Source organism: Lathyrus oleraceus, chromosome 2, assembly GCF_024323335.1.
Source record: "Lathyrus oleraceus cultivar Zhongwan6 chromosome 2, CAAS_Psat_ZW6_1.0, whole genome shotgun sequence".
NCBI classification, from domain to species: domain Eukaryota; kingdom Viridiplantae; phylum Streptophyta; class Magnoliopsida; order Fabales; family Fabaceae; genus Lathyrus; species Lathyrus oleraceus.
The window spans coordinates 274,460,772-274,484,460 of record NC_066580.1 but is presented as its reverse complement, the minus strand read 5'-3'; the positions used below and the strand labels follow the sequence as shown (position 1 = coordinate 274,484,460).

At 30.8% G+C, this 23,689-nt stretch overlaps 7 non-coding genes across 7 annotated transcripts; all 7 read left to right on the top strand.

Annotated features, from left to right (window-relative positions):
• Positions 1–545: 545 nt before the first annotated feature.
• On the top strand, positions 546–617 carry TRNAD-GUC (transfer RNA aspartic acid (anticodon GUC)). The gene has a single exon. It is a non-coding gene; the product is annotated as a tRNA-Asp (tRNA).
• Positions 618–6,110: 5,493 nt separating this feature from the next.
• On the top strand, positions 6,111–6,182 carry TRNAD-GUC (transfer RNA aspartic acid (anticodon GUC)). The gene has a single exon. It is a non-coding gene; the product is annotated as a tRNA-Asp (tRNA).
• A 2,648-nt stretch (positions 6,183–8,830) lies between these two features.
• Positions 8,831–8,902, top strand: TRNAD-GUC (transfer RNA aspartic acid (anticodon GUC)). Its single transcript has one exon. It is a non-coding gene; the product is annotated as a tRNA-Asp (tRNA).
• Positions 8,903–11,548: 2,646 nt separating this feature from the next.
• On the top strand, positions 11,549–11,620 carry TRNAD-GUC (transfer RNA aspartic acid (anticodon GUC)). The gene has a single exon. It is a non-coding gene; the product is annotated as a tRNA-Asp (tRNA).
• A 2,648-nt stretch (positions 11,621–14,268) lies between these two features.
• TRNAD-GUC (transfer RNA aspartic acid (anticodon GUC)) lies at positions 14,269–14,340 on the top strand. The gene has a single exon. It is a non-coding gene; the product is annotated as a tRNA-Asp (tRNA).
• A 5,363-nt stretch (positions 14,341–19,703) lies between these two features.
• On the top strand, positions 19,704–19,775 carry TRNAD-GUC (transfer RNA aspartic acid (anticodon GUC)). Its single transcript has one exon. It is a non-coding gene; the product is annotated as a tRNA-Asp (tRNA).
• Positions 19,776–22,552: 2,777 nt separating this feature from the next.
• On the top strand, positions 22,553–22,624 carry TRNAD-GUC (transfer RNA aspartic acid (anticodon GUC)). The gene has a single exon. It is a non-coding gene; the product is annotated as a tRNA-Asp (tRNA).
• Positions 22,625–23,689: the final 1,065 nt, after the last annotated feature.

The following is a 23,689-nucleotide window of genomic DNA, read 5'->3' as shown; positions in this document are numbered from 1 at the left end:
GAGACAAGTAACCTCTCTGATTCTTCTTCTTTATTTTTGCACGTGTATTGAATCTTAAAATTCTATGGATTAGTTTCATCCTCATATAGTTCCAAAAACCAAATGTTGGAACCCTATTAAAATTTATAGGATTACATGCATTAATGATGGTGTAACTAGAGAATTTCTAGGTCCTTCTACTAGATGTGGTATCTTTAAGAACCAATATACTAATTTACGGAATTGTTTTAATCTAAACATCAGTAACTTTAATTTATTTATATATGAGTTAATTGGTATTAAGGCGGACGTTAAAACTACTTTAAAAAATGGGCGGAACTCTATGTGGCTCGATATTGGTTCTCAACTGATGACTTTAGTTGTTAATCTCATAACACTTTTCCTTGACAGCAAAGAAAAAGATGGACTAATTGCATTAAGATTACAACAACAATTTATATTTACCTCATTTTGAGAATGTTAATGATATCAATATAAACTAATTGAATACTCAATACATTTTTGTACTTTTAAGAAATTATACATTAAAAATGCAGAAGAATTGAGTCGTTGTAGTATAGTGGTAAGTATTCCTGCCTGTCACGCAGGTGACCCGGGTTCGATCCCCGGCAACGGCGTATTTTATTTCCATTCTTTATATTTTGATTTGGATAGAATTTATTTTAATTTGAAAAATAATAAATTTTAACTTTCTTTTAAGAAAAATTTCTCTTTCTCTTTTCTGGTAGAAAGGAAATACCATTGTTTAGAAATTTAGAATAAATTACAAGCCTTGTTATAAGATATCGGCTATCCTTATCCTTTGACTGATATGTTATGATACAACGTCATTTTATTCATAGAAAATGTCACTGAAACATATACCGATAAAAGAAATTTTAAGGCTTATATGTATATATTTTATTTCCTTATTTTACCTCATATTAAATTTTATTTCCCTAGTTTAAAACTCAAACGTTTGATTCCATAGTTTCATTTATTATTACTATATCAAATCAAATCCGTTCTAAAATGTCCAGATAGGGACAATTTGGGGAAAATGTGACGATTCTTTCCCCAATATTGGATGTGAAGAGAAAATAACAAAACTTATATTTTTGTGAGTATTTTAGTAGGCTATTTGACCCAGGAGAGACAAATGGGAATCCCTCGTCTCCTCTTCTTTTTTGTCTCATATAAGAGGTTCTTAATTGAGGGACATCTAAATTTATGAATAAGGTTAATAAGTATCAAACTAGAAATCCTATTGGCAGCTTCACCCCGTCTCTTATTCTTTATGGTGAGGATGTGATGGATTTTTGCAGAAGAACCAAATACAACATTCAAAACTTGTCACACTTATTCAATATGTGCGTTGATATTTATCGCCATACAGTCAATACTGTCAAGTCTACTATTTATACAAATTTTATTTCTCATCATATGCTTCTCGTCATCTCTGAGACTCTTGGCTTCTCTATCATTAACATTTCTTTTGTTTGCTTAAGTATTCCTAATTTTATAGATAAGGTCAAAGCTACTTAGTCACTGCTCATTGCTGGCAGGATAAAACCGTAGTTATCTGCTTCAAAACCTTATTTGGTATCTACTACTAGTAGAAATAAATTATTCAAGAGTATCATTCAAAGCATGCTTGACTATGGGTTCGTGGAGTATTCTTGGCACGACAGCCTTTTGAAGGAAATTGATAAATGGATTATATACTATATTTTGGAAGGTGGTTTTATTAAGTAAAAGAATCTTATTGTGACGTGGAACAATGTCTGTACTACTCAATAAGGGGGGAGTTTTGAGTGTTGGGTCCCTCATAAATTGAATGAGGAAGACTCCATTAAATTTGATATGGTGTTTATTACTTACAAAATCCAAGGTGACAATACCCTTAGAGCTAGAGTGATCAGGAATAAGTTTATATTAGCTACCACGTTGATCGACTATATGTTATGGTATTAAGAGGAACGTGGATATCGTATTTGATGATAGTAGTTGGTTTCTTTGTAGGAGAGACATGATCATGTTTTGAATGAATTCTTGGAACAAATACCTTGTATTTAAAACTCCCAATATTGACCTTTTTGTTTATCATTGTTTTTTTTGTTTAATATCCATTTTTCCCTGTCCTTAGTATACCATTTTCCCTTATTCTTTTTTTTTCTTTCTTTTCTCTTTTCCTATTTCTTTTTTCTTCGACGCTAATGTGAAATATATCATTAAAAGAAATAATTTGATTTTTCCTTATTTAAACATTCAGACTTGTCCATCATATGTATCTACAAGCCATCATATTACAAATTCAAATAATATTATGGGTGACCTCCTATCGTAGAATTATAGTAGTAATGGTTATATGAGTTTCAAATAATCTTATAATCCTATTAACACCAATGATCAATAACTACCTTGAGCTAAAACTTTATGGAATCAATTCCTCTGAATATTTCATTATTTTGAGGATTATATATCATCGAGTTCTATTTGTGGGAACCTATCATTTAGAGAATTTCACATGGCCCCTAAATCTGATTTGTGTTATTGTGACAAAGAATCTAATCATTATTTGTAATCAGATTTCAAATCTTTTTAACTTTATGGAAATTACCTAGGAAATCCATCCAGATTAATGTTTTTTCTTGTTATACCCTTTGTATTTGGAGAATTTGTCAAAGAATATGGTCCAAACAAGGAAAACTTGTCACTTTGTTTGTTATGATTAGTATGTTGAAATTTTTGGCAATGCGGGAGTAAGCGCGTGTTTAAGGTAAAACAAGTCATAAAAATTCTTCAATTAATTAACCTGATTGTTTCTCATGTTTCCGAGACAAGTAACCTCTCTGATTCTTCTTCTTTATTTTTGCACGTGTATTGAATCTTAAAATTCTATGGATTAGTTTCATCCTCATATAGTTCCAAAAACCAAATGTTGGAACCCTATTAAAATTTATAGGATTACATGCATTAATGATGGTGTAACTAGAGAATTTCTAGGTCCTTCTACTAGATGTGGTATCTTTAAGAACCAATATACTAATTTACGGAATTGTTTTAATCTAAACATCAGTAACTTTAATTTATTTATATATGAGTTAATTGGTATTAAGGCGGACGTTAAAACTACTTTAAAAAATGGGCGGAACTCTATGTGGCTCGATATTGGTTCTCAACTGATGACTTTAGTTGTTAATCTCATAACACTTTTCCTTGACAGCAAAGAAAAAGATGGACTAATTGCATTAAGATTACAACAACAATTTATATTTACCTCATTTTGAGAATGTTAATGATATCAATATAAACTAATTGAATACTCAATACATTTTTGTACTTTTAAGAAATTATACATTAAAAATGCAGAAGAATTGAGTCGTTGTAGTATAGTGGTACCGTAGTTCGTCCCCCGTCCTTTTCCTGATAATTAGTATTCCTGCCTGTCACGCAGGTGACCCGGGTTCGATCCCCGGCAACGGCGTATTTTATTTCCATTCTTTATATTTTGATTTGGATAGAATTTATTTTAATTTGAAAAATAAATTTTAACTTTCTTTTAAGAAAAATTTCTCTTTCTCTTTTCTGGTAGAAAGGAAATACCATTGTTTAGAAATTTAGAATAAATTACAAGCCTTGTTATAAGATATCGGCTATCCTTATCCTTTGACTGATATGTTATGATACAACGTCATTTTATTCATAGAAAATGTCACTGAAACATATACCGATAAAAGAAATTTTAAGGCTTATATGTATATATTTTATTTCCTTATTTTACCTCATATTAAATTTTATTTCCCTAGTTTAAAACTCAAACGTTTGATTCCATAGTTTCATTTATTATTACTATATCAAATCAAATCCGTTCTAAAATGTCCAGATAGGGACAATTTGGGGAAAATGTGACGATTCTTTCCCCAATATTGGATGTGAAGAGAAAATAACAAAACTTATATTTTTGTGAGTATTTTAGTAGGCTATTTGACCCAGGAGAGACAAATGGGAATCCCTCGTCTCCTCTTCTTTTTTGTCTCATATAAGAGGTTCTTAATTGAGGGACATCTAAATTTATGAATAAGGTTAATAAGTATCAAACTAGAAATCCTATTGGCAGCTTCACCCCGTCTCTTATTCTTTATGGTGAGGATGTGATGGATTTTTGCAGAAGAACCAAATACAACATTCAAAACTTGTCACACTTATTCAATATGTGCGTTGATATTTATCGCCATACAGTCAATACTGTCAAGTCTACTATTTATACAAATTTTATTTCTCATCATATGCTTCTCGTCATCTCTGAGACTCTTGGCTTCTCTATCATTAACATTTCTTTTGTTTGCTTAAGTATTCCTAATTTTATAGATAAGGTCAAAGCTACTTAGTCACTGCTCATTGCTGGCAGGATAAAACCGTAGTTATCTGCTTCAAAACCTTATTTGGTATCTACTACTAGTAGAAATAAATTATTCAAGAGTATCATTCAAAGCATGCTTGACTATGGGTTCGTGGAGTATTCTTGGCACGACAGCCTTTTGAAGGAAATTGATAAATGGATTATATACTATATTTTGGAAGGTGGTTTTATTAAGTAAAAGAATCTTATTGTGACGTGGAACAATGTCTGTACTACTCAATAAGGGGGGAGTTTTGAGTGTTGGGTCCCTCATAAATTGAATGAGGAAGACTCCATTAAATTTGATATGGTGTTTATTACTTACAAAATCCAAGGTGACAATACCCTTAGAGCTAGAGTGATCAGGAATAAGTTTATATTAGCTACCACGTTGATCGACTATATGTTATGGTATTAAGAGGAACGTGGATATCGTATTTGATGATAGTAGTTGGTTTCTTTGTAGGAGAGACATGATCATGTTTTGAATGAATTCTTGGAACAAATACCTTGTATTTAAAACTCCCAATATTGACCTTTTTGTTTATCATTTCTTCGACGCTAATGTGAAATATATCATTAAAAGAAATAATTTGATTTTTCCTTATTTAAACATTCAGACTTGTCCATCATATGTATCTACAAGCCATCATATTACAAATTCAAATAATATTATGGGTGACCTCCTATCGTAGAATTATAGTAGTAATGGTTATATGAGTTTCAAATAATCTTATAATCCTATTAACACCAATGATCAATAACTACCTTGAGCTAAAACTTTATGGAATCAATTCCTCTGAATATTTCATTATTTTGAGGATTATATATCATCGAGTTCTATTTGTGGGAACCTATCATTTAGAGAATTTCACATGGCCCCTAAATCTGATTTGTGTTATTGTGACAAAGAATCTAATCATTATTTGTAATCAGATTTCAAATCTTTTTAACTTTATGGAAATTACCTAGGAAATCCATCCAGATTAATGTTTTTTCTTGTTATACCCTTTGTATTTGGAGAATTTGTCAAAGAATATGGTCCAAACAAGGAAAACTTGTCACTTTGTTTGTTATGATTAGTATGTTGAAAATTTTTGGCAATGCGGGAGTAAGCGCGTGTTTAAGGTAAAACAAGTCATAAAAATTCTTCAATTAATTAACCTGATTGTTTCTCATGTTTCCGAGACAAGTAACCTCTCTGATTCTTCTTCTTTATTTTTGCACGTGTATTGAATCTTAAAATTCTATGGATTAGTTTCATCCTCATATAGTTCCAAAACCAAATGTTGGAACCCTATTAAAATTTATAGGATTACATGCATTAATGATGGTGTAACTAGAGAATTTCTAGGTCCTTCTACTAGATGTGGTATCTTTAAGAACCAATATACTAATTTACGGAATTGTTTTAATCTAAACATCAGTAACTTTAATTTATTTATATATGAGTTAATTGGTATTAAGGCGGACGTTAAAACTACTTTAAAAAATGGGCGGAACTCTATGTGGCTCGATATTGGTTCTCAACTGATGACTTTAGTTGTTAATCTCATAACACTTTTCCTTGACAGCAAAGAAAAAGATGGACTAATTGCATTAAGATTACAACAACAATTTATATTTACCTCATTTTGAGAATGTTAATGATATCAATATAAACTAATTGAATACTCAATACATTTTTGTACTTTTAAGAAATTATACATTAAAAATGCAGAAGAATTGAGTCGTTGTAGTATAGTGGTAAGTATTCCTGCCTGTCACGCAGGTGACCCGGGTTCGATCCCCGGCAACGGCGTATTTTATTTCCATTCTTTATATTTTGATTTGGATAGAATTTATTTTAATTTGAAAAATAATAAATTTTAACTTTCTTTTAAGAAAAATTTCTCTTTCTCTTTTCTGGTAGAAAGGAAATACCATTGTTTAGAAATTTAGAATAAATTACAAGCCTTGTTATAAGATATCGGCTATCCTTATCCTTTGACTGATATGTTATGATACAACGTCATTTTATTCATAGAAAATGTCACTGAAACATATACCGATAAAAGAAATTTTAAGGCTTATATGTATATATTTTATTTCCTTATTTTACCTCATATTAAATTTTATTTCCCTAGTTTAAAACTCAAACGTTTGATTCCATAGTTTCATTTATTATTACTATATCAAATCAAATCCGTTCTAAAATGTCCAGATAGGGACAATTTGGGGAAAATGTGACGATTCTTTCCCCAATATTGGATGTGAAGAGAAAATAACAAAACTTATATTTTTGTGAGTATTTTAGTAGGCTATTTGACCCAGGAGAGACAAATGGGAATCCCTCGTCTCCTCTTCTTTTTTGTCTCATATAAGAGGTTCTTAATTGAGGGACATCTAAATTTATGAATAAGGTTAATAAGTATCAAACTAGAAATCCTATTGGCAGCTTCACCCCGTCTCTTATTCTTTATGGTGAGGATGTGATGGATTTTTGCAGAAGAACCAAATACAACATTCAAAACTTGTCACACTTATTCAATATGTGCGTTGATATTTATCGCCATACAGTCAATACTGTCAAGTCTACTATTTATACAAATTTTATTTCTCATCATATGCTTCTCGTCATCTCTGAGACTCTTGGCTTCTCTATCATTAACATTTCTTTTGTTTGCTTAAGTATTCCTAATTTTATAGATAAGGTCAAAGCTACTTAGTCACTGCTCATTGCTGGCAGGATAAAACCGTAGTTATCTGCTTCAAAACCTTATTTGGTATCTACTACTAGTAGAAATAAATTATTCAAGAGTATCATTCAAAGCATGCTTGACTATGGGTTCGTGGAGTATTCTTGGCACGACAGCCTTTTGAAGGAAATTGATAAATGGATTATATACTATATTTTGGAAGGTGGTTTTATTAAGTAAAAGAATCTTATTGTGACGTGGAACAATGTCTGTACTACTCAATAAGGGGGGAGTTTTGAGTGTTGGGTCCCTCATAAATTGAATGAGGAAGACTCCATTAAATTTGATATGGTGTTTATTACTTACAAAATCCAAGGTGACAATACCCTTAGAGCTAGAGTGATCAGGAATAAGTTTATATTAGCTACCACGTTGATCGACTATATGTTATGGTATTAAGAGGAACGTGGATATCGTATTTGATGATAGTAGTTGGTTTCTTTGTAGGAGAGACATGATCATGTTTTGAATGAATTCTTGGAACAAATACCTTGTATTTAAAACTCCCAATATTGACCTTTTTGTTTATCATTTCTTCGACGCTAATGTGAAATATATCATTAAAAGAAATAATTTGATTTTTCCTTATTTAAACATTCAGACTTGTCCATCATATGTATCTACAAGCCATCATATTACAAATTCAAATAATATTATGGGTGACCTCCTATCGTAGAATTATAGTAGTAATGGTTATATGAGTTTCAAATAATCTTATAATCCTATTAACACCAATGATCAATAACTACCTTGAGCTAAAACTTTATGGAATCAATTCCTCTGAATATTTCATTATTTTGAGGATTATATATCATCGAGTTCTATTTGTGGGAACCTATCATTTAGAGAATTTCACATGGCCCCTAAATCTGATTTGTGTTATTGTGACAAAGAATCTAATCATTATTTGTAATCAGATTTCAAATCTTTTTAACTTTATGGAAATTACCTAGGAAATCCATCCAGATTAATGTTTTTTCTTGTTATACCCTTTGTATTTGGAGAATTTGTCAAAGAATATGGTCCAAACAAGGAAAACTTGTCACTTTGTTTGTTATGATTAGTATGTTGAAAATTTTTGGCAATGCGGGAGTAAGCGCGTGTTTAAGGTAAAACAAGTCATAAAAATTCTTCAATTAATTAACCTGATTGTTTCTCATGTTTCCGAGACAAGTAACCTCTCTGATTCTTCTTCTTTATTTTTGCACGTGTATTGAATCTTAAAATTCTATGGATTAGTTTCATCCTCATATAGTTCCAAAAACCAAATGTTGGAACCCTATTAAAATTTATAGGATTACATGCATTAATGATGGTGTAACTAGAGAATTTCTAGGTCCTTCTACTAGATGTGGTATCTTTAAGAACCAATATACTAATTTACGGAATTGTTTTAATCTAAACATCAGTAACTTTAATTTATTTATATATGAGTTAATTGGTATTAAGGCGGACGTTAAAACTACTTTAAAAAATGGGCGGAACTCTATGTGGCTCGATATTGGTTCTCAACTGATGACTTTAGTTGTTAATCTCATAACACTTTTCCTTGACAGCAAAGAAAAAGATGGACTAATTGCATTAAGATTACAACAACAATTTATATTTACCTCATTTTGAGAATGTTAATGATATCAATATAAACTAATTGAATACTCAATACATTTTTGTACTTTTAAGAAATTATACATTAAAAATGCAGAAGAATTGAGTCGTTGTAGTATAGTGGTAAGTATTCCTGCCTGTCACGCAGGTGACCCGGGTTCGATCCCCGGCAACGGCGTATTTTATTTCCATTCTTTATATTTTGATTTGGATAGAATTTATTTTAATTTGAAAAATAATAAATTTTAACTTTCTTTTAAGAAAATTTCTCTTTCTCTTTTCTGGTAGAAAGGAAATACCATTGTTTAGAAATTTAGAATAAATTACAAGCCTTGTTATAAGATATCGGCTATCCTTATCCTTTGACTGATATGTTATGATACAACGTCATTTTATTCATAGAAAATGTCACTGAAACATATACCGATAAAAGAAATTTTAAGGCTTATATGTATATATTTTATTTCCTTATTTTACCTCATATTAAATTTTATTTCCCTAGTTTAAAACTCAAACGTTTGATTCCATAGTTTCATTTATTATTACTATATCAAATCAAATCCGTTCTAAAATGTCCAGATAGGGACAATTTGGGGAAAATGTGACGATTCTTTCCCCAATATTGGATGTGAAGAGAAAATAACAAAACTTATATTTTTGTGAGTATTTTAGTAGGCTATTTGACCCAGGAGAGACAAATGGGAATCCCTCGTCTCCTCTTCTTTTTTGTCTCATATAAGAGGTTCTTAATTGAGGGACATCTAAATTTATGAATAAGGTTAATAAGTATCAAACTAGAAATCCTATTGGCAGCTTCACCCCGTCTCTTATTCTTTATGGTGAGGATGTGATGGATTTTTGCAGAAGAACCAAATACAACATTCAAAACTTGTCACACTTATTCAATATGTGCGTTGATATTTATCGCCATACAGTCAATACTGTCAAGTCTACTATTTATACAAATTTTATTTCTCATCATATGCTTCTCGTCATCTCTGAGACTCTTGGCTTCTCTATCATTAACATTTCTTTTGTTTGCTTAAGTATTCCTAATTTTATAGATAAGGTCAAAGCTACTTAGTCACTGCTCATTGCTGGCAGGATAAAACCGTAGTTATCTGCTTCAAAACCTTATTTGGTATCTACTACTAGTAGAAATAAATTATTCAAGAGTATCATTCAAAGCATGCTTGACTATGGGTTCGTGGAGTATTCTTGGCACGACAGCCTTTTGAAGGAAATTGATAAATGGATTATATACTATATTTTGGAAGGTGGTTTTATTAAGTAAAAGAATCTTATTGTGACGTGGAACAATGTCTGTACTACTCAATAAGGGGGGAGTTTTGAGTGTTGGGTCCCTCATAAATTGAATGAGGAAGACTCCATTAAATTTGATATGGTGTTTATTACTTACAAAATCCAAGGTGACAATACCCTTAGAGCTAGAGTGATCAGGAATAAGTTTATATTAGCTACCACGTTGATCGACTATATGTTATGGTATTAAGAGGAACGTGGATATCGTATTTGATGATAGTAGTTGGTTTCTTTGTAGGAGAGACATGATCATGTTTTGAATGAATTCTTGGAACAAATACCTTGTATTTAAAACTCCCAATATTGACCTTTTTGTTTATCATTTCTTCGACGCTAATGTGAAATATATCATTAAAAGAAATAATTTGATTTTTCCTTATTTAAACATTCAGACTTGTCCATCATATGTATCTACAAGCCATCATATTACAAATTCAAATAATATTATGGGTGACCTCCTATCGTAGAATTATAGTAGTAATGGTTATATGAGTTTCAAATAATCTTATAATCCTATTAACACCAATGATCAATAACTACCTTGAGCTAAAACTTTATGGAATCAATTCCTCTGAATATTTCATTATTTTGAGGATTATATATCATCGAGTTCTATTTGTGGGAACCTATCATTTAGAGAATTTCACATGGCCCCTAAATCTGATTTGTGTTATTGTGACAAAGAATCTAATCATTATTTGTAATCAGATTTCAAATCTTTTTAACTTTATGGAAATTACCTAGGAAATCCATCCAGATTAATGTTTTTTCTTGTTATACCCTTTGTATTTGGAGAATTTGTCAAAGAATATGGTCCAAACAAGGAAAACTTGTCACTTTGTTTGTTATGATTAGTATGTTGAAATTTTTGGCAATGCGGGAGTAAGCGCGTGTTTAAGGTAAAACAAGTCATAAAAATTCTTCAATTAATTAACCTGATTGTTTCTCATGTTTCCGAGACAAGTAACCTCTCTGATTCTTCTTCTTTATTTTTGCACGTGTATTGAATCTTAAAATTCTATGGATTAGTTTCATCCTCATATAGTTCCAAAAACCAAATGTTGGAACCCTATTAAAATTTATAGGATTACATGCATTAATGATGGTGTAACTAGAGAATTTCTAGGTCCTTCTACTAGATGTGGTATCTTTAAGAACCAATATACTAATTTACGGAATTGTTTTAATCTAAACATCAGTAACTTTAATTTATTTATATATGAGTTAATTGGTATTAAGGCGGACGTTAAAACTACTTTAAAAAATGGGCGGAACTCTATGTGGCTCGATATTGGTTCTCAACTGATGACTTTAGTTGTTAATCTCATAACACTTTTCCTTGACAGCAAAGAAAAAGATGGACTAATTGCATTAAGATTACAACAACAATTTATATTTACCTCATTTTGAGAATGTTAATGATATCAATATAAACTAATTGAATACTCAATACATTTTTGTACTTTTAAGAAATTATACATTAAAAATGCAGAAGAATTGAGTCGTTGTAGTATAGTGGTAAGTATTCCTGCCTGTCACGCAGGTGACCCGGGTTCGATCCCCGGCAACGGCGTATTTTATTTCCATTCTTTATATTTTGATTTGGATAGAATTTATTTTAATTTGAAAAATAATAAATTTTAACTTTCTTTTAAGAAAAATTTCTCTTTCTCTTTTCTGGTAGAAAGGAAATACCATTGTTTAGAAATTTAGAATAAATTACAAGCCTTGTTATAAGATATCGGCTATCCTTATCCTTTGACTGATATGTTATGATACAACGTCATTTTATTCATAGAAAATGTCACTGAAACATATACCGATAAAAGAAATTTTAAGGCTTATATGTATATATTTTATTTCCTTATTTTACCTCATATTAAATTTTATTTCCCTAGTTTAAAACTCAAACGTTTGATTCCATAGTTTCATTTATTATTACTATATCAAATCAAATCCGTTCTAAAATGTCCAGATAGGGACAATTTGGGGAAAATGTGACGATTCTTTCCCCAATATTGGATGTGAAGAGAAAATAACAAAACTTATATTTTTGTGAGTATTTTAGTAGGCTATTTGACCCAGGAGAGACAAATGGGAATCCCTCGTCTCCTCTTCTTTTTTGTCTCATATAAGAGGTTCTTAATTGAGGGACATCTAAATTTATGAATAAGGTTAATAAGTATCAAACTAGAAATCCTATTGGCAGCTTCACCCCGTCTCTTATTCTTTATGGTGAGGATGTGATGGATTTTTGCAGAAGAACCAAATACAACATTCAAAACTTGTCACACTTATTCAATATGTGCGTTGATATTTATCGCCATACAGTCAATACTGTCAAGTCTACTATTTATACAAATTTTATTTCTCATCATATGCTTCTCGTCATCTCTGAGACTCTTGGCTTCTCTATCATTAACATTTCTTTTGTTTGCTTAAGTATTCCTAATTTTATAGATAAGGTCAAAGCTACTTAGTCACTGCTCATTGCTGGCAGGATAAAACCGTAGTTATCTGCTTCAAAACCTTATTTGGTATCTACTACTAGTAGAAATAAATTATTCAAGAGTATCATTCAAAGCATGCTTGACTATGGGTTCGTGGAGTATTCTTGGCACGACAGCCTTTTGAAGGAAATTGATAAATGGATTATATACTATATTTTGGAAGGTGGTTTTATTAAGTAAAAGAATCTTATTGTGACGTGGAACAATGTCTGTACTACTCAATAAGGGGGGAGTTTTGAGTGTTGGGTCCCTCATAAATTGAATGAGGAAGACTCCATTAAATTTGATATGGTGTTTATTACTTACAAAATCCAAGGTGACAATACCCTTAGAGCTAGAGTGATCAGGAATAAGTTTATATTAGCTACCACGTTGATCGACTATATGTTATGGTATTAAGAGGAACGTGGATATCGTATTTGATGATAGTAGTTGGTTTCTTTGTAGGAGAGACATGATCATGTTTTGAATGAATTCTTGGAACAAATACCTTGTATTTAAAACTCCCAATATTGACCTTTTTGTTTATCATTTCTTCGACGCTAATGTGAAATATATCATTAAAAGAAATAATTTGATTTTTCCTTATTTAAACATTCAGACTTGTCCATCATATGTATCTACAAGCCATCATATTACAAATTCAAATAATATTATGGGTGACCTCCTATCGTAGAATTATAGTAGTAATGGTTATATGAGTTTCAAATAATCTTATAATCCTATTAACACCAATGATCAATAACTACCTTGAGCTAAAACTTTATGGAATCAATTCCTCTGAATATTTCATTATTTTGAGGATTATATATCATCGAGTTCTATTTGTGGGAACCTATCATTTAGAGAATTTCACATGGCCCCTAAATCTGATTTGTGTTATTGTGACAAAGAATCTAATCATTATTTGTAATCAGATTTCAAATCTTTTTAACTTTATGGAAATTACCTAGGAAATCCATCCAGATTAATGTTTTTTCTTGTTATACCCTTTGTATTTGGAGAATTTGTCAAAGAATATGGTCCAAACAAGGAAAACTTGTCACTTTGTTTGTTATGATTAGTATGTTGAAAATTTTTGGCAATGCGGGAGTAAGCGCGTGTTTAAGGTAAAACAAGTCATAAAAATTCTTCAATTAATTAACCTGATTGTTTCTCATGTTTCCGAGACAAGTAACCTCTCTGATTCTTCTTCTTTATTTTTGCACGTGTATTGAATCTTAAAATTCTATGGATTAGTTTCATCCTCATATAGTTCCAAAAACCAAATGTTGGAACCCTATTAAAATTTATAGGATTACATGCATTAATGATGGTGTAACTAGAGAATTTCTAGGTCCTTCTACTAGATGTGGTATCTTTAAGAACCAATATACTAATTTACGGAATTGTTTTAATCTAAACATCAGTAACTTTAATTTATTTATATATGAGTTAATTGGTATTAAGGCGGACGTTAAAACTACTTTAAAAAATGGGCGGAACTCTATGTGGCTCGATATTGGTTCTCAACTGATGACTTTAGTTGTTAATCTCATAACACTTTTCCTTGACAGCAAAGAAAAAGATGGACTAATTGCATTAAGATTACAACAACAATTTATATTTACCTCATTTTGAGAATGTTAATGATATCAATATAAACTAATTGAATACTCAATACATTTTTGTACTTTTAAGAAATTATACATTAAAAATGCAGAAGAATTGAGTCGTTGTAGTATAGTGGTAAGTATTCCTGCCTGTCACGCAGGTGACCCGGGTTCGATCCCCGGCAACGGCGTATTTTATTTCCATTCTTTATATTTTGATTTGGATAGAATTTATTTTAATTTGAAAAATAATAAATTTTAACTTTCTTTTAAGAAAAATTTCTCTTTCTCTTTTCTGGTAGAAAGGAAATACCATTGTTTAGAAATTTAGAATAAATTACAAGCCTTGTTATAAGATATCGGCTATCCTTATCCTTTGACTGATATGTTATGATACAACGTCATTTTATTCATAGAAAATGTCACTGAAACATATACCGATAAAAGAAATTTTAAGGCTTATATGTATATATTTTATTTCCTTATTTTACCTCATATTAAATTTTATTTCCCTAGTTTAAAACTCAAACGTTTGATTCCATAGTTTCATTTATTATTACTATATCAAATCAAATCCGTTCTAAAATGTCCAGATAGGGACAATTTGGGGAAAATGTGACGATTCTTTCCCCAATATTGGATGTGAAGAGAAAATAACAAAACTTATATTTTTGTGAGTATTTTAGTAGGCTATTTGACCCAGGAGAGACAAATGGGAATCCCTCGTCTCCTCTTCTTTTTTGTCTCATATAAGAGGTTCTTAATTGAGGGACATCTAAATTTATGAATAAGGTTAATAAGTATCAAACTAGAAATCCTATTGGCAGCTTCACCCCGTCTCTTATTCTTTATGGTGAGGATGTGATGGATTTTTGCAGAAGAACCAAATACAACATTCAAAACTTGTCACACTTATTCAATATGTGCGTTGATATTTATCGCCATACAGTCAATACTGTCAAGTCTACTATTTATACAAATTTTATTTCTCATCATATGCTTCTCGTCATCTCTGAGACTCTTGGCTTCTCTATCATTAACATTTCTTTTGTTTGCTTAAGTATTCCTAATTTTATAGATAAGGTCAAAGCTACTTAGTCACTGCTCATTGCTGGCAGGATAAAACCGTAGTTATCTGCTTCAAAACCTTATTTGGTATCTACTACTAGTAGAAATAAATTATTCAAGAGTATCATTCAAAGCATGCTTGACTATGGGTTCGTGGAGTATTCTTGGCACGACAGCCTTTTGAAGGAAATTGATAAATGGATTATATACTATATTTTGGAAGGTGGTTTTATTAAGTAAAAGAATCTTATTGTGACGTGGAACAATGTCTGTACTACTCAATAAGGGGGGAGTTTTGAGTGTTGGGTCCCTCATAAATTGAATGAGGAAGACTCCATTAAATTTGATATGGTGTTTATTACTTACAAAATCCAAGGTGACAATACCCTTAGAGCTAGAGTGATCAGGAATAAGTTTATATTAGCTACCACGTTGATCGACTATATGTTATGGTATTAAGAGGAACGTGGATATCGTATTTGATGATAGTAGTTGGTTTCTTTGTAGGAGAGACATGATCATGTTTTGAATGAATTCTTGGAACAAATACCTTGTATTTAAAACTCCCAATATTGACCTTTTTGTTTATCATTTCTTCGACGCTAATGTGAAATATATCATTAAAAGAAATAATTTGATTTTTCCTTATTTAAACATTCAGACTTGTCCATCATATGTATCTACAAGCCATCATATTACAAATTCAAATAATATTATGGGTGACCTCCTATCGTAGAATTATAGTAGTAATGGTTATATGAGTTTCAAATAATCTTATAATCCTATTAACACCAATGATCAATAACTACCTTGAGCTAAAACTTTATGGAATCAATTCCTCTGAATATTTCATTATTTTGAGGATTATATATCATCGAGTTCTATTTGTGGGAACCTATCATTTAGAGAATTTCACATGGCCCCTAAATCTGATTTGTGTTATTGTGACAAAGAATCTAATCATTATTTGTAATCAGATTTCAAATCTTTTTAACTTTATGGAAATTACCTAGGAAATCCATCCAGATTAATGTTTTTTCTTGTTATACCCTTTGTATTTGGAGAATTTGTCAAAGAATATGGTCCAAACAAGGAAAACTTGTCACTTTGTTTGTTATGATTAGTATGTTGAAAATTTTTGGCAATGCGGGAGTAAGCGCGTGTTTAAGGTAAAACAAGTCATAAAAATTCTTCAATTAATTAACCTGATTGTTTCTCATGTTTCCGAGACAAGTAACCTCTCTGATTCTTCTTCTTTATTTTTGCACGTGTATTGAATCTTAAAATTCTATGGATTAGTTTCATCCTCATATAGTTCCAAAACCAAATGTTGGAACCCTATTAAAATTTATAGGATTACATGCATTAATGATGGTGTAACTAGAGAATTTCTAGGTCCTTCTACTAGATGTGGTATCTTTAAGAACCAATATACTAATTTACGGAATTGTTTTAATCTAAACATCAGTAACTTTAATTTATTTATATATGAGTTAATTGGTATTAAGGCGGACGTTAAAACTACTTTAAAAAATGGGCGGAACTCTATGTGGCTCGATATTGGTTCTCAACTGATGACTTTAGTTGTTAATCTCATAACACTTTTCCTTGACAGCAAAGAAAAAGATGGACTAATTGCATTAAGATTACAACAACAATTTATATTTACCTCATTTTGAGAATGTTAATGATATCAATATAAACTAATTGAATACTCAATACATTTTTGTACTTTTAAGAAATTATACATTAAAAATGCAGAAGAATTGAGTCGTTGTAGTATAGTGGTAAGTATTCCTGCCTGTCACGCAGGTGACCGGGTTCGATCCCCGGCAACGGCGTATTTTATTTCCATTCTTTATATTTTGATTTGGATAGAATTTATTTTAATTTGAAAAATAATAAATTTTAACTTTCTTTTAAGAAAAATTTCTCTTTCTCTTTTCTGGTAGAAAGGAAATACCATTGTTTAGAAATTTAGAATAAATTACAAGCCTTGTTATAAGATATCGGCTATCCTTATCCTTTGACTGATATGTTATGATACAACGTCATTTTATTCATAGAAAATGTCACTGAAACATATACCGATAAAAGAAATTTTAAGGCTTATATGTATATATTTTATTTCCTTATTTTACCTCATATTAAATTTTATTTCCCTAGTTTAAAACTCAAACGTTTGATTCCATAGTTTCATTTATTATTACTATATCAAATCAAATCCGTTCTAAAATGTCCAGATAGGGACAATTTGGGGAAAATGTGACGATTCTTTCCCCAATATTGGATGTGAAGAGAAAATAACAAAACTTATATTTTTGTGAGTATTTTAGTAGGCTATTTGACCCAGGAGAGACAAATGGGAATCCCTCGTCTCCTCTTCTTTTTTGTCTCATATAAGAGGTTCTTAATTGAGGGACATCTAAATTTATGAATAAGGTTAATAAGTATCAAACTAGAAATCCTATTGGCAGCTTCACCCCGTCTCTTATTCTTTATGGTGAGGATGTGATGGATTTTTGCAGAAGAACCAAATACAACATTCAAAACTTGTCACACTTATTCAATATGTGCGTTGATATTTATCGCCATACAGTCAATACTGTCAAGTCTACTATTTATACAAATTTTATTTCTCATCATATGCTTCTCGTCATCTCTGAGACTCTTGGCTTCTCTATCATTAACATTTCTTTTGTTTGCTTAAGTATTCCTAATTTTATAGATAAGGTCAAAGCTACTTAGTCACTGCTCATTGCTGGCAGGATAAAACCGTAGTTATCTGCTTCAAAACCTTATTTGGTATCTACTACTAGTAGAAATAAATTATTCAAGAGTATCATTCAAAGCATGCTTGACTATGGGTTCGTGGAGTATTCTTGGCACGACAGCCTTTTGAAGGAAATTGATAAATGGATTATATACTATATTTTGGAAGGTGGTTTTATTAAGTAAAAGAATCTTATTGTGACGTGGAACAATGTCTGTACTACTCAATAAGGGGGGAGTTTTGAGTGTTGGGTCCCTCATAAATTGAATGAGGAAGACTCCATTAAATTTGATATGGTGTTTATTACTTACAAAATCCAAGGTGACAATACCCTTAGAGCTAGAGTGATCAGGAATAAGTTTATATTAGCTACCACGTTGATCGACTATATGTTATGGTATTAAGAGGAACGTGGATATCGTATTTGATGATAGTAGTTGGTTTCTTTGTAGGAGAGACATGATCATGTTTTGAATGAATTCTTGGAACAAATACCTTGTATTTAAAACTCCCAATATTGACCTTTTTGTTTATCATTTCTTCGACGCTAATGTGAAATATATCATTAAAAGAAATAATTTGATTTTTCCTTATTTAAACATTCAGACTTGTCCATCATATGTATCTACAAGCCATCATATTACAAATTCAAATAATATTATGGGTGACCTCCTATCGTAGAATTATAGTAGTAATGGTTATATGAGTTTCAAATAATCTTATAATCCTATTAACACCAATGATCAATAACTACCTTGAGCTAAAACTTTATGGAATCAATTCCTCTGAATATTTCATTATTTTGAGGATTATATATCATCGAGTTCTATTTGTGGGAACCTATCATTTAGAGAATTTCACATGGCCCCTAAATCTGATTTGTGTTATTGTGACAAAGAATCTAATCATTATTTGTAATCAGATTTCAAATCTTTTTAACTTTATGGAAATTACCTAGGAAATCCATCCAGATTAATGTTTTTTCTTGTTATACCCTTTGTATTTGGAGAATTTGTCAAAGAATATGGTCCAAACAAGGAAACTTGTCACTTTGTTTGTTATGATTAGTATGTTGAAATTTTTGGCAATGCGGGAGTAAGCGCGTGTTTAAGGTAAAACAAGTCATAAAAATTCTTCAATTAATTAACCTGATTGTTTCTCATGTTTCCGAGACAAGTAACCTCTCTGATTCTTCTTCTTTATTTTTGCACGTGTATTGAATCTTAAAATTCTATGGATTAGTTTCATCCTCATATAGTTCCAAAACCAAATGTTGGAACCCTATTAAAATTTATAGGATTACATGCATTAATGATGGTGTAACTAGAGAATTTCTAGGTCCTTCTACTAGATGTGGTATCTTTAAGAACCAATATACTAATTTACGGAATTGTTTTAATCTAAACATCAGTAACTTTAATTTATTTATATATGAGTTAATTGGTATTAAGGCGGACGTTAAAACTACTTTAAAAAATGGGCGGAACTCTATGTGGCTCGATATTGGTTCTCAACTGATGACTTTAGTTGTTAATCTCATAACACTTTTCCTTGACAGCAAAGAAAAAGATGGACTAATTGCATTAAGATTACAACAACAATTTATATTTACCTCATTTTGAGAATGTTAATGATATCAATATAAACTAATTGAATACTCAATACATTTTTGTACTTTTAAGAAATTATACATTAAAAATGCAGAAGAATTGAGTCGTTGTAGTATAGTGGTAAGTATTCCTGCCTGTCACGCAGGTGACCCGGGTTCGATCCCCGGCAACGGCGTATTTTATTTCCATTCTTTATATTTTGATTTGGATAGAATTTATTTTAATTTGAAAAATAATAAATTTTAACTTTCTTTTAAGAAAAATTTCTCTTTCTCTTTTCTGGTAGAAAGGAAATACCATTGTTTAGAAATTTAGAATAAATTACAAGCCTTGTTATAAGATATCGGCTATCCTTATCCTTTGACTGATATGTTATGATACAACGTCATTTTATTCATAGAAAATGTCACTGAAACATATACCGATAAAAGAAATTTTAAGGCTTATATGTATATATTTTATTTCCTTATTTTACCTCATATTAAATTTTATTCCCTAGTTTAAAACTCAAACGTTTGATTCCATAGTTTCATTTATTATTACTATATCAAATCAAATCCGTTCTAAAATGTCCAGATAGGGACAATTTGGGGAAAATGTGACGATTCTTTCCCCAATATTGGATGTGAAGAGAAAAACAAAACTTATATTTTTGTGAGTATTTTAGTAGGCTATTTGACCCAGGAGAGACAAATGGGAATCCCTCGTCTCCTCTTCTTTTTTGTCTCATATAAGAGGTTCTTAATTGAGGGACATCTAAATTTATGAATAAGGTTAATAAGTATCAAACTAGAAATCCTATTGGCAGCTTCACCCCGTCTCTTATTCTTTATGGTGAGGATGTGATGGATTTTTGCAGAAGAACCAAATACAACATTCAAAACTTGTCACACTTATTCAATATGTGCGTTGATATTTATCGCCATACAGTCAATACTGTCAAGTCTACTATTTATACAAATTTTATTTCTCATCATATGCTTCTCGTCATCTCTGAGACTCTTGGCTTCTCTATCATTAACATTTCTTTGTTTGCTTAAGTATTCCTAATTTTATAGATAAGGTCAAAGCTACTTAGTCACTGCTCATTGCTGGCAGGATAAAACCGTAGTTATCTGCTTCAAAACCTTATTTGGTATCTACTACTAGTAGAAATAAATTATTCAAGAGTATCATTCAAAGCATGCTTGACTATGGGTTCGTGGAGGTTTGGAAAACCCAAAGATATTCTTGGCACGACAGCCTTTTGAAGGAAATTGATAAATGGATTATATACTATATTTTGGAAGGTGGTTTTATTAAGTAAAAGAATCTTATTGTGACGTGGAACAATGTCTGTACTACTCAATAAGGGGGAGTTTTGAGTGTTGGGTCCCTCATAAATTGAATGAGGAAGACTCCATTAAATTTGATATGGTGTTTATTACTTACAAAATCCAAGGTGACAATACCCTTAGAGCTAGAGTGATCAGGAATAAGTTTATATTAGCTACCACGTTGATCGACTATATGTTATGGTATTAAGAGGAACGTGGATATCATATTTGATGATAGTAGTTGGTTTCTTTGTAGGAGAGACATGATCATGTTTTGAATGAATTCTTGGAACAAATACCTTGTATTTAAAACTCCCAATATTGACCTTTTTGTTTATCATTTCTTCGACGCTAATGTGAAATATATCATTAAAAGAAATAATTTGATTTTTCCTTATTTAAACATTCAGACTTGTCCATCATATGTATCTACAAGCCATCATATTACAAATTCAAATAATATTATGGGTGACCTCCTATCGTAGAATTATAGTAGTAATGGTTATATGAGTTTCAAATAATCTTATAATCCTATTAACACCAATGATCAATAACTACCTTGAGCTAAAACTTTATGGAATCAATTCCTCTGAATATTTCATTATTTTGAGGATTATATATCATCGAGTTCTATTTGTGGGAACCTATCATTTAGAGAATTTCACATGGCCCCTAAATCTGATTTGTGTTATTGTGACAAAGAATCTAATCATTATTTGTAATCAGATTTCAAATCTTTTTAACTTTATGGAAATTACCTAGGAAATCCATCCAGATTAATGTTTTTTCTTGTTATACCCTTTGTATTTGGAGAATTTGTCAAAGAATATGGTTTTCTTTTTTCTTTTTCTTTTTTTTTGTTTTTTTTTTTTTTTTTTTTTTTTGTTTCCAAACAAGGAAAACTTGTCACTTTGTTTGTTATGATTATGTTGAAAATTTTTGGCAATGCGGGAGTAAGCGCGTGTTTAAGGTAAAACAAGTCATAAAAATTCTTCAATTAATTAACCTGATTGTTTCTCATGTTTCCGAGACAAGTAACCTCTCTGATTCTTCTTCTTTATTTTTGCACGTGTATTGAATCTTAAAATTCTATGGATTAGTTTCATCCTCATATAGTTCCAAAAACCAATGTTGGAACCCTATTAAAATTTATAGGATTACATGCATTATGATGGTGTAACTAGAGAATTTCTAGGTCCTTCTACTAGATGTGGTATCTTTAAGAACCAATATACTAATTTACGGAATTGTTTTAATCTAAACATCAGTAACTTTAATTTATTATATATGAGATTTTGTCTATGTTGTGACTTTTACTTCTGCGCGATTTTTTTTAATTGGTATTAAGGCGGACGTTAAAACTACTTTAAAAATGGGCGGAACTCTATGTGGCTCGATATTTATTTTTTGGTTTCTTTCCGTTATCTTGGTTCTCAACTGATGACTTTAGTTGTTAATCTCATAACACTTTTCCTTGACAGCAAAGAAAAAGATGGACTAATTGCATTAAGATTACAACAACAATTTATATTTACCTCATTTTGAGAATGTTAATGATATCAATATAAACTAATTGAATACTCAATACATTTTTGTACTTTTAAGAAATTATACATTAAAAATGCAGAAGAATTGAGTCGTTGTAGTATAGTGGTAAGTATTCCTGCCTGTCACGCAGGTGACCCGGGTTCGATCCCCGGCAACGGCGTATTTTATTTCCATTCTTTATATTTTATTTGAAAAATAATAAATTTTAACTTTCTTTTAAGAAAAATTTCTCTTTCTCTTTTCTGGTAGAAAGGAATACCATTGTTTAGAAATTTAGAATAAATTACAAGCCTTGTTATAAGATATCGGCTATCCTTATCCTTTGACTGATATGTTATGATACAACGTCATTTTTCATAGAAAATGTCACTGAAACATATACCGATAAAAGAAATTTTAAGGCTTATATGTATATATTTTATTTCCTTATTTTACCTCATATTAAATTTTATTTCCCTAGTTTAAAACTCAAACGTTTGATTCCATAGTTTCATTTATTATTACTATATCAAATCAAATCCGTTCTAAAATGTCCAGATAGGGACAATTTGGGGAAAATGTGACGATTCTTTCCCCAATATTGGATGTGAAGAGAAAATAACAAAACTTATATTTTTGTGAGTATTTTAGTAGGCTATTTGACCCAGGAGAGACAAATGGGAATCCCTCGTCTCCTCTTCTTTTTTGTCTCATATAAGAGGTTCTTAATTGAGGGACATCTAAATTTATGAATAAGGTTAATAAGTATCAAACTAGAAATCCTATTGGCAGCTTCACCCCGTACTACTTATATCTCGAGCTCTTATTCTTTATGGTGAGGATGTGATGGATTTTTGCAGAAGAACCAAATACAACATTCAAAACTTGTCACACTTATTCAATATGTGCGTTGATATTTATCGCCATACAGTCAATACTGTCAAGTCTACTATTTATACAAATTTTATTTCTCATCATATGCTTCTCGTCATCTCTGAGACTCTTGGCTTCTCTATCATTAACATTTCTTTTGTTTGCTTAAGTATTCCTAATTTTATAGATAAGGTCAAAGCTACTTAGTCACTGCTCATTGCTGGCAGGAAATGGACTTATATTAAAACCGTAGTTATCTGCTTCAAAACCTTATTTGGTATCTACTACTAGTAGAAATAAATTATTCAAGAGTATCATTCAAAGCATGCTTGACTATGGGTTCGTGGAGTATTCTTGGCACGACAGCCTTTTG